The sequence below is a fragment of the Bombina bombina genome, chromosome 11 (assembly GCF_027579735.1).
Source record: "Bombina bombina isolate aBomBom1 chromosome 11, aBomBom1.pri, whole genome shotgun sequence".
NCBI classification, from domain to species: Eukaryota; Metazoa; Chordata; class Amphibia; order Anura; family Bombinatoridae; genus Bombina; species Bombina bombina.
In genome coordinates, this window is record NC_069509.1 from 139149485 (window position 1) to 139162001 (window position 12517).

The window sequence follows — 12517 nt, forward strand, 5'->3', positions numbered from 1 at the left end:
CAGGATCCTGCCGCTTCGCTCCGGATGGAAGACCATAGAAGATGCCGCCTGGATGATGACTTCAATCGGATGGAAGATCCTCTTCTGCCCCGCTTGGATGAAGACTTTGACCGGATCATGGACCTCTTCAGCCCCCGCTTGGGCTTGGATCAGGACATCGGAGGAGCTCTTCAGGACGGATCGGTGAACCTGGTATGGTGAAGACAAGGTAGGAAGATCTTCAGGGGCTTAGTGTTAGGTTTATTTAAGGGGGGTTTGGGTTAGATTAGGGGTATGTGGGTGGTGGGTTGTAATGTTGGGGGGGGGGGGTATTGTATTTATTCTTTTACAGGCAAAAGAGCTGAAATTCTTGGGGCATGCCCCGCAAAGGGCCCTGTTCAGGGCTGGTAAGGTAAAAGAGCTTGTAACTTTTTTAATTTAGAATAGGGTAGGGAATTTTTTATTTTGGGGGGCTTTGTTATTTTATTAGGGGGCTTAGAGTAGGTGTAATTAGTTTAAAATTGTTGTAATATTTTTATTATGTTTGTAAATATTTTTTTATTTTCTGTAACCTAGTTCTTTTTTATTTTTTGTACTTTAGCTAGTTTATTTAATTGTATTTATTTGTAGGAATTGTGTTTAATTAATTTATTGATAGTGTAGTGTTAGGTTAATTGTAGGTAATTGTAGGTAGTTTATTTAATTATTTTATTGATAGGGTAGTGTTAGGTTTAATTATAACTTAGGTTAGGATTTATTTTACAGGTAAATTTGTTATTATTTTAACTAGGTAACTATTAAATAGTTCTTAACTATTTAATAGCTATTGTACCTGGTTAAAATAATTACAAAGTTGCCTGTAAAATAAATATTAATCCTAAAATAGCTATAATATAATTATAATTTATATTGTAGCTATATTAGGATGTATTTTACAGGTAAGTATTTAGCTTTAAATAGGAATCATTTATTTAATAAGAGTTAATTTATTTCGTTAGATAAAAATTATATTTAAGTTAGGGGGGTGTTAGTGTTAGGGTTAGACTTAGCTTTAGGGGTTAATACATTTATTAGAATAGCGGTGAGCTCCGGTCGGCAGATTAGGGGTTAATAATTGAAGTTAGGTGTCAGCGATGTTAGGGAGGGCAGATTAGGGGTTAATACTATTTATGATAGGGTTAGTGAGGCGGGTTAGGGGTTCATAACTTTATTATAGTAGCGCTCAGGTCCGCTCGGCAGATTAGGGGTTAATAAGTGTAGGCAGGTGTCGGCGATGTTAGGGGTAGCAGATTAGGGGTACATAGGGATAACGTAGGTGGCAGCGATTTGCGGTCGGAAGATTAGGGGTTAATTATTTTAAGTAGCTGGCGGCGACGTTGTGGGGGGCAAGTTAGGGGTTAATAAATGTAATACAGGGGTCGGCGGGGTTAGGGGCAGCAGATTAGGGGTACATAAGTATAACGTAGGTGGCGGTCGGCAGATTAGGGGTTAAAAATTTTAATCGAGTGGCGGCGGTGTGGGGGGACCTCGGTTTAGGGGTACATAGGTAGTTTATGGGTGTTAGTGTACTTTAGGGTACAGTAGTTAAGAGCTTTATGAACCGGCGTTAGCCAGAAAGCTCTTAACTCCTGCTATTTTCAGGCGGCTGGAGTTTTGTCATTAGAGCTCTAACGCTCACTTCAGAAACGACTCTAAATACCAGCGTTAGAAAGATCCCATTGAAAATATAGGCTACGCAAATGGCGTAGGGGGATCTGCGGTATGGAAAAGTCGCGGCTGAAAAGTGAGCGTTAGACCCTTTAATCACTGACTCCAAATACCAGCGGGCGGCCAAAACCAGCGTTAGGAGCCTCTAACGCTGGTTTTGACGGCTACCGCCGAACTCCAAATCTAGGCCTTGGTGTTTAAAGCACTCAGAACTTGATAATTCGGCCCCCTAGTGGTGAAAAAACTGCTTCCTTAAATCATTAACAATCACACTTAAAGGGATAGATAGGTAAAAAAATAAATGTGCATGAATGCATTTGAATTTGAAATAGAAGCTTGTTTGCAATATACTTTCATGAGCAAAAATGCATCTAATAAAAGTTATTACTGTTTTTTTGGTGAAGAGAAAAAGAGAGCGCCTCATAGTGCAGATATCTCTAAACAGGTGGGAAGATTTAGTATAAACCAAAAGACAGGTACTCACAAGTGGAGTGGCACTTTTCGTTAAAAAAGTGCATACAAGCAGGCTGACGTTCTCAGCAGTCAGCACGCTGACCAAAGCGATAAGGTGCTGGTCTCTCGGTGTCTTACGATCCAAGGGCAAAATTCCCAAAAAATAAATGTGCATGAATGCATTTGAATTTGAAATAGAAGCTTGTTTGCAATATACTTTCATGAGCAAAAATGCATCTAATAAAAGTTATTACTGTTTTTTTGTAGCATACGCACATATTCTGTGAGGGCCAGTGCACTAGTATTCAAACACCATGGGGTATATTTATCAATGTGCGAGTGGACATGATATGAAGTAGCGTATCATATCCGCTGCACATCGCTGCACATCGCTGCACATCGATAAAAGCCGACAGCATTCTTGTGAACTGCTGGTGCAATGCCGCCGGCGCCCCCTGCAGATTTGCGGCCAATTGGCTGCTAGCAGGGGGTGTCAATCAACCCGATCATCCGCTGCCTCAGAGCAGGTAGACAAGTTATCGAGCAGCAGTCTTTAGACCTCTAGGCCTCGTTCCGATAAAAATCGTCGCCCGCAAAAGCCGGCGACGCCAAATTTGCGCTGGTTTGGTATCACATATATGGCGAAACATAGAAGTTACGCTCGTATATTTCTGCCTTTGGCCGTAGTTTTTTGGACCATAGACAGGTATACCAAACCAGCGCAGTTTGGTATCCAATATACAGCGTAAGGACTTACGTGGCGAAAATGGAGAAATCTTACTCCTTTTTCACCTCGCCACAAATTGCAGGCGAAGTAAGCCTTACGCTGTGTATTGGAGCCCCGTAACTCCCTAAACTACCTGCAAAATAAAACATAGCACCTAACGCATGCGCAATGTCTATCTACCTGTCAACCGCGATCCCCCGCCGCAATCCCTAATAAAGTATTTAACCCCTAAACCGCAGTTCCAGACCCCGCTGCCACCTACATTAACTACCCCCTAATGTGAGCCACTTACTCCGCCGCCACCTACATTACCTACCCCCTAATGTGAGCTCCTTACACCGCCGCCACCTACATTACCTACCCCCTAATGTGAGCCCCTTACTCCGCCGCCACCTACATTACCTACCCCCTAATATGAGCTCCTTACACCGCTGCCACCCACATTACCTACCCCCTAATGTGAGCTCCTTACACCGCCACCACCTACATTACCTACACCCTAATGTGAGCCCCTTATTACTCTGCCGCCACCTACATTACCTACCCCCTAATGTGAGCTCCTTACACCGCTGTCACCTACATTACCTACCCCCTAATGTGAGCTCCTACCCCGCCGCCAGCTATATTAAAATTATTAACATCTATTTTAATCCCCCTACTCCGCCGCCAGTTATATTAAAATTATTAACCCCTAATTTAATCCCCCTACACCGCCGCCAGCTATATTAAATGCATTAACCCCTAATCTAATCCCCCTACACAGCCGCCACCTATATTAACTATATTAACCCTAATTATATTAGGGTTAATATAGTAATTATATTATATATATATATATATTAACTATATTAACCCTATCTAACTCTAATACCCCTAACTTAATTATTATTAAAATAAATCTAAATAATGTTAATAATATTAACTAAATTATTCCTATTTAAATCTAAATACTTACCTATAAAATAAACCCTAAGATAGCTACAATATAATTAATAATTACATTGTAGCTATTTTACGATTTATACTTATTTTACAGGTAACTTGGTATTTATTTTAACTAGGTACAATAACTATTAAATAGTTAATAACTATTTAATAGGTACCTAGTTAAAATAATTACCAATTTACCTGTAAAATAAATCCTAACCTAAATTACAAATACACCTACACTATTAATAAATTAAATAAACTACAAAAATCTAAATTATAATACAGTTAAATACACTAAACTAAATTACAAATCAGATTGAGCTCGCATTCTATTGGCTGTTCCGATCAGCCAATAGAATGCAAGCTCAATCTGAGTGGCTGATTGGATCAGCCAATTGGATTGAACTTGAATCAGATTTTCTTACCTTAAATCCGATTGGCTGATAGAATCCTATCAGCCAATCGGAATTCGAGGGACGCCATCTTGGATGATGTCATTTAAAGGAAACTTCATTCGTCGTTCAGTCGTTAGACCAGCTGGATGTTCCGCGTCGGAAGTCGGAAGAAGCCGGAAGAAAGAAGATTGAAGATGCCGCTTGGAGGAAGAATTCGCCCCAATGGAGGAGCTCTTCTTTGCCGCTTGGATGAAGACATCGCCGGGATGGAGGACCACATCTGGATGAAGAGTTTGGCCCGGCTGGGTGAAGATGACTCAAGGTAGGTAGATCTTCTGGGGGTTAGTGTTAGTTTTTTTTAATATAATTAGGGTTAATATAGTTAATATTGGTGGCAGCGGTGTAGGGGGATTAGATTAGGGGTTAATGTATTTAATATAGCTGGCGGCGGTGTAGGGGGATTAAATTAGGGGTTAATAATTTTAATATAGCTGGCGGCGGGGTAGGAGCTCACATTAGGGGGTAGGTAATGTTAGTGGTGGCGGTGTAAGGAGCTCACATTAGGGGGTAGGTAATGTAGGTGGCGGCGGAGTAAGGGGCTCACATTAGGAGGTAGGTAATGTAGGTGGCGGCGGTGTAAGGAGCTCACATTAGGGGGTAGGTAATGTAGGTGGCGGCGGTGTAAGGAGCTCACATTAGGGGGTAGATAATGTAGGTGGCGGCGGAGTAAGGGGCTCACATTAGGGGGTAGGTAATGTAGGTGGCGGCGGTGTAAGGAGCTCACATTAGGGGGTAGGTAATGTAGGTGGCGGTGGAGTAAGGGGCTCACATTAGGGGGTAGTCAATGTAGGTGGCGGCGGGGTCCGGGAGCGGCGGTTTAGGGGTTAATAACTTTATTAGGTGCAGCGGTGTCCGGGAGTGGCAGTTTAGGGGTTAATACATTGATTATTAGGAAAGTGAGGGGGATAGCGGATAGAGGGGTATACGTGTCGGGCTATGTTTGGGAGGCGTGTTAGACAGTACGGGAGATTTAATACTTTAGTCAATTTTTGTAGGCGCCGGCAGTCTCTAAAGTGCCGTAAGTCACTGGCGACTCCAGAAATTTATACTTATGCAGATTTCTGGACATCGCTAGTTTATCCGACTTACGGCACTTTAACAATTGCCGGCGGGATATATTGGATAGCTCGAGTTGCGAGCTGAAACTACGGGCGGCTTCCCTCGCTTGTGCCGCAAACTTCACCGTATATCAAATCACAGCTCTGCTTCATAATTTCTGTTTCCGGTGATAGAGCTTGATAAATATGCCCCCAGGCCTTCTCAGAGAGTCAGCAGTAGATTATATGGCACAAATGATGTCTTCAGAAGCAATACACACTACTGTCAGCTGTCTAAGAAGCTGTGGTGTTTGAATATTATTGCTCGGGCCCCCACAGCATATGTGCGTATACTAAAGAAAACCAGTAATAACTTTTACTAGAAGCATTTTTGCTAATGGAAGTCTATTGTAAAAGGCTTCTATTTCATATTGAAATGCACCTATGTACATTTCACTTCTGACCTTTCTATCCCTTTAAGGGTGTTTATCCAATATGATTGTAGAAAATGCAGTAGACATTGCAGATTGATTGAGTGATTAAAGGGACTGTAAAGTAAAAAAATAAATGTTCATGATTTAGGTAGAGCATAACATTTTAAAGGGCCACTGTAAGTAAATATTTTCTATGCCTGTTACTAACTAACTACCCCAAATACGCTTTTTATCAATAGCATTTCATTAACATATTTCTACCGTATATCAGAAATCTTGTCTGCAAATGTAATTGTTTTCCAAACCCACTCCGTGGGTATTCTTTGCTCTGTACCAATCCGTTTACAATACCTAGGTTTCAAAATGGCGCTTTAAACACTGAGGCCTAGATTTGGAGTTTGGCGGTAGCCGTGAAAACCAGCGTTAGAGGCTCCTAACGCTGGTTTTAGGCTACCTCCGGTATTTGGAGTCAATCAAAAAAGGGTCTAACGCTCACTTTTCAGCCGCGACTTTTCCATACCGTAGATCCCCTTACGTCAATTGCGTATCCTATCTTTTCAATTGGATCTTTCTAACTCCGGTATTTAGAGTCGTGTCTGAAGTGAGCGTTAGAATTCTAACGACAAAACTCCAGCCGCAGAAAAAAGTCAGTAGTTAAGAGCTTTCTGGGCTAACTCCGGTTTATAAAGCTCTTAACTACTGTGCTCTAAAGTACACTAACACCCATAAACTACCTATGTACCCCTAAACCGAGGTCCACCCACATCGCCGCCACTCGATTAAATTTTTTTAACCCCTAATCTGCCAACCGCCACCTACGTTATACTTATGTACCCCTAATCTGCTGCCCCTAACACCGCCAACCACTATATTATATTTATTAACCCCTAACCTGCCCCCCACAACGTTGCCGCCAGCTACCTACAATAATTAACCCCTAATCTGCCGACCGCAAAGCGCCGCCACCTACATTATAGCTATGTACCCCTAATCTGCTGCCCCTAACACCGCCGACCCCTATATTATATTTATTAACCCCTAATCTGCCCCCCACAACGTTGCCTCCACCTGCCTACACTTATTAACCCCTGCCGACCGGACCGCACCGCTATTATAATAAAGTTATTAACCCCTAATCCGCCTCAATAACCCTATAATAAATAGTATTAACCCCTAATCTGCCCTCCCTAACATCGCCGACACCTAACTTCAAACATTAACCCCTAATCTGCCGACCGGAGCTCACCGCTATTCTAATAAATGCATTAACCCCTAAAGCTAAGTCTAACCCTAACACTAACACCCCCCTAAATTAAATATAATTTAAATCTAACGAAATTAATTAACTCTTATTAAATAAATTATTCCTAGTTAAAGCTAAATACTTACCTGTAAAATAAATCCTAATATAGCTACAATATAAATTATAATTATATTATAGCTATTTTAGGATTTATATTTATTTTACAGGTAACTTTGTATTTATTTTAACCAGGTACAATAGCTATTAAATAGTTAATAACTATTTAATAGCTAAAATAGTTAAAATAATTACAAAATTACCTGTAAAATAAATCCTAACCTAACTTACAATTAAACCTAACACTACACTATCAATAAATTAATTAAATAAAATACCTACAATTACCTACAATTAAACCTAACACTACACTATCAATAAATTAATTAAATACAATACCTACAAATAACTACAATGAAATAAACTAACTAAAGTACAAAAAATAAAAAAGAACTAAGTTACAAAAAATAAAAAAATATTTACAAACATAAGAAAAATATTACAACAATTTTAAACTAATTACACCTACTCTAAGCCCCCTAATAAAATAACAAAGCCCCCCCCAAAAAAAATGCCCTACCCTATTCTAAATTACTAAAGTTCAAAGCTCTTTTACCTTGCCAGCCCTGAACAGGGCCCTTTGCGGGGCATGCCCCAAGAAGTTCAGCTCTTTTGCCTGTAAAAAAAAAACATACAATACCCCCCCCCAACATTACAACCCACCACCCACATACCCCTAATCTAACCCAAACCCCCCTTAAATAAACCTAACACTAAGCCCCTGAAGATCTTCCTACCTTATCTTCACCACACCAGGTTCACCGATCCGTCCTGAAGAGCTCCTCCGATGTCCTGATCCAAGCCCAAGCGGGGGGCTGAAGAGGTCCATGATCCGGCTGAAGTCTTCATCCAAGTGGGAGCTGAAGAGGTCCTCCATCCGGTAGAAGTCTTCATCCAAGCGGGGCAGAAGAGGTCTTCCATCCGATTGAAGTCTTCATCCAAGAGGCATCTTCTATCGTCATCCATCCGGAGCGGAGCGGCAGCATCCTGAAGACCTCCGACGCGGAACATCCATCCTGGCCGACGACTGAACGACGAATGACGGTTCCTTTAAATGACATCATCCAAGATGGCGTCCCTCGAATTCCGATTGGCTGATAGGATTCTATCAGCCAATCGGAATTAAGGTAGGAATATTCTGATTGGCTGATGGAATCAGCCAATCAGAATCAAGTTCAATCCGATTGGCTGATCCAATCAGCCAATCAGATTGAGCTCGCATTCTATTGGCTGATCGGAACAGCCAATAGAATGCAAGCTCAATCTGATTGGCTGATTCCGCTCCGCTCCGGATGGATGACGATAGAAGATGCCTCTTGGATGAAGACTTCAATCGGATGGAAGACCTCTTCTGCCCCGCTTGGATGAAGACTTCTACCGGATGGAGGACCTCTTCAGCTCCCGCTTGGATGAAGACTTCAGCTGGATCATGGACCTCTTCAGCCCCCCGCTTGGGCTTGGATCAGGACATCGGAGGAGCTCTTCAGGACGGATCGGTGAACCTGGTATGGTGAAGATAAGGTAGGAAGATCTTCAGGGGCTTAGTGTTAGGTTTATTTAAGGGGGGTTTGGGTTAGATTAGGGGTATGTGGGTGGTGGGTTGTAATGTTGGGGGGGGGTATTGTATGTTTTTTTTACAGGCAAAAGAGCTGAACTTCTTGGGGCATGCCCCGCAAAGGGCCCTGTTCAGGGCTGGTAAGGTAAAAGAGCTTTGAACTTTAGTAATTTAGAATAGGGTAGGGCATTTTTTTATTTTGGGGGTCTTTGTTATTTTATTAGGGGGCTTAGAGTAGGTGTAATTAGTTTAAAATTGTTGTAATATTTTTCTTATGTTTGTAAATATTTTTTTATTTTTTGTAACTTAGTTCTTTTTTATTTTTTGTACTTTAGTTAGTTTATTTCATTGTAGTTATTTGTAGGAATTGTATTTAATTTATTTATTGATAGTGTAGTGTTAGGTTTAATTGTAACTTAGGTTAGGATTTATTTTACAGGTAAATTTGTAATTATTTTAACTATTTTAGCTATTAAATAGTTATTAACTATTTAATAGCTATTGTACCTGGTTAAAATAAATACAAAGTTACCTGTAAAATAAATATTTATCCTAAAATAGCTATAATATAATTATAATTTATATTGTAGCTATATTAGGATTTATTTTACAGGTAAGTATTTATCTTTAAATAGGAATAATTTATTTAATAAGAGTTAATTAATTTCGTTAGATGTAAATTATATTTAATTTAGGGGGGTGTTAGTGTTAGGGTTAGACTTAGCTTTAGGGGTTAATACATTTATTAGAATAGCGGTGAGCTCCAGTCGGCAGATTAGGGGTTAATAATTGAAGTTAGGTGTCGGCGATGTTAGGGAGGGCAGATTAGGGGTTAATACTATTTATTATAGGGTTAGTGAGGCGGATTAGGGGTTAATAACTTTATAATAATAGCGGTGCGGTCCGGTCGGCAGATTAGGGGTTAATAAGTGTAGGCAGGTGGAGGCGACGTTGTGGGGGGCAGATTAGGGGTTAATAAATATAATATAGGGGTCGGCAGTGTTAGGGGCAGCAGATTAGGGGTACATAGGGATAATGTAAGTAGCGGCGGTTTACGGAGCGGCAGATTAGGGGTTAATAATAATATGCAGGGGTCAGCGATAGCGGGGGTGGCAGATTAGGGGTTAATAAGTGTAAGGTTAGGGGTGTTTAGACTCGGGGTACATGTTAGAGTGTTAGGTGCAGACGTAGGAAGTGTTTCCCCATAGGAAACAATGGGGCTGCGTTAGGAGCTGAACGCGGCTTTTTTGCAGGTGTTAGGGGGAATCGTGCATGAGCACGTTTTTGAGGCTGGCCGCGTCCGTAAGCAACTCTGGTATCGAGAGTTGAAGCTGCGTTAAATATGCTCTACGCTCCTTTTTTGGAGCCTAACGCAGCCATTCTGTGGACTCTCAATACCAGAGTTATTTTTATGGTGCGGCCAGAAAATAGCCGGCGTTAGCTACGTGGGTCGTTACCGACAAAACTCTAAATCTAGGCGAAAGTTATTGGTTTAAGTATTTTGAACATGCAGTGCTGAAAATAGTGGGCAGGATAACGTGACATCATCGGCGAATAAAAGATATAACTTTTAGAACATTATGAAACTTAGTTTTGGAGAAAATATAGGTCAGTAGGTTTTAATTAATGTTTATTAACTTTAATATGTTAGTTGTTTAGCTTAAAAATTATAACAGAAAGTAATCCTTTAAGCAACTTTTTAATTTGCATTTATTATCTTATTTGCTTCATCATGTTGATATCCTTTATTGAAAAGTATATAAAGGTAAGCTCAGGAGCAGCCGTGCACTACAAGGAGCTTGCTGCTGACTTGATGCTGCATTTGTATATGTCTCTTGTCATTGGCTCACCTGATGTGTTTAGCTAGCTCCCAGCAGTGCATTGCTGCTACTTTAACAAAGGATACCAAGAGAATAAAACAAATTTTGTAACAGAAGTAAAATGAAAGGTTGTTTAAAACTGTATACTTTATTAGAATCATACAAGAAACATATTGGGTTTCATGTCCCTTTAACATTGGGTAGTTTAGCCAATTCACCTAAATAAACTACTGATGTACTGGAATTGCCACAGTTGAGTTTATGCAAAGCAAACTCTTAAAGGGACATTATACAATAGATTTTTCTTTGCATAAATGTTTTGTAGATGATCCATTTATATAGCCTATACAGTTTGTTTGTTTGTTTTTTTTGTGGGGGGGGGGTTTCAGACTCCTAACCAACCCTCAAAGTTTTAGGAGAATACAGACATATACCTACTCCAGCTTGCTTCTGTTTGTGTAATGGGTCTTTTCATATGCAAATGAAGGGGGAGGAGGGAGAATCTGCTTTTTCCCACTTGCAGTGGGTGTTCCAGTAACTTTTTAAAGAGAGCTAAACTGGAAGCTTCTAAGTAACGGCTAGATTACGAGTTGTGCATTAGGGTTAAAAAGCAGCGTTAAGAGGTCCTAACGCTGCTTTTTAATGCTCGCTGGTATTACGAGTCTTGAAATGACAGATGTACCGCTCACTTTTTTAATCAGACTCGAATTTTTCTATGGGACTTGCATAACGCCGGTATTTGGAGTCTGACTAAAAGTGAGTCGTACAGCCTCTCCTGTCAAGACTGATACCGCAATTAAAAGTCAGTAGTTAACGCCGTAGCATAAAACTCTTAACTAAAGTGCTAAAAAGTACACTAACACCCATAAACTACCTATTAACCCCTAAACCGAGCCCCCCCCCCCCCACGTCGCAAACACTAAAAAAATAATGTTTAACCCCTAATCTGCCGAACAGGACATCGCCGCCACTATACAAAATATATTAACCCCTAAACCGCCACCCTCCCGCATCGTAAACACTAGTTTAATTTTATTAACCCGTAATCTGCCGTCCCTAACATCGCCGACACCTACCTACATTTGTTAACCCCTAATCAGCCGCCACCAATGTCGCCGCAACAATATTAAAGTTATTAAACCCTAAATCTAAGTCTAACCCTAACCCTAACAACCCCCTAACTTAAATATAATTTAAATACATCTAAATAAAATTACTATAATTCACTAAATTATTCCTATTTAAAACTAAATATTTACCTATAAAATAAACCATAAGCTAGCTACAATATAACTAATAGTTACATTGTATCTAGCTCAGGGTTTATTTTTATTTTACGGACAACTTTGTATTTATTTTAACTAGGTACAATAGTTATTAAATAGTTATTAACTATTTAATAACTACCTAGTTAAAATAAAGGCAAATTTACCTGTAAAATAAATCCTAACCTTAGTTACAATTACACCTAACACTACACTATAATTTACACTATAATTAAATTAATTACTTAAATTAACTACAATTAAATACAATTTAAAAAAAAATATCTAAAGTATGAATAAAACCAAACACTGAATTACAGAAAATAATAAAATAATTACAAGTTTTTTAAACTAATTACACCTAATCTAATCCCACTAATAAAATAAAAAAAGCCCCACAAAAAAATAAAAAGCCCTACCCTATACTAAATTACAAATAACCCTTAAAAGGACCTTTTGCGGGGCATTGCCCCAAAGTAGTCAGCTCTTTTACCTGTAAAAAAATACAATACCCCCCCAACATTAAAACCCACCACCCACACACCCAACCCTACTCTAAAACCCACCCAATCCCCCCTTAATAAAACCTAACACTAACCCCTTGAAGATCACCCTACCTTGAGAAGTCTTCACCCAGCCGGGCCGAAGTCCTCAACGAAGCCAGACGAAGTGGTCATCCAGACGGGCAGAAGTCTTCATCCAGGTGGCATCTTCTATCTTCATCCATCCGGCGCGGAGCGGCTCCATCTTCAAGACATCCGACGCGGAGCATCCTCTTCAAACGAAGTCCAACTG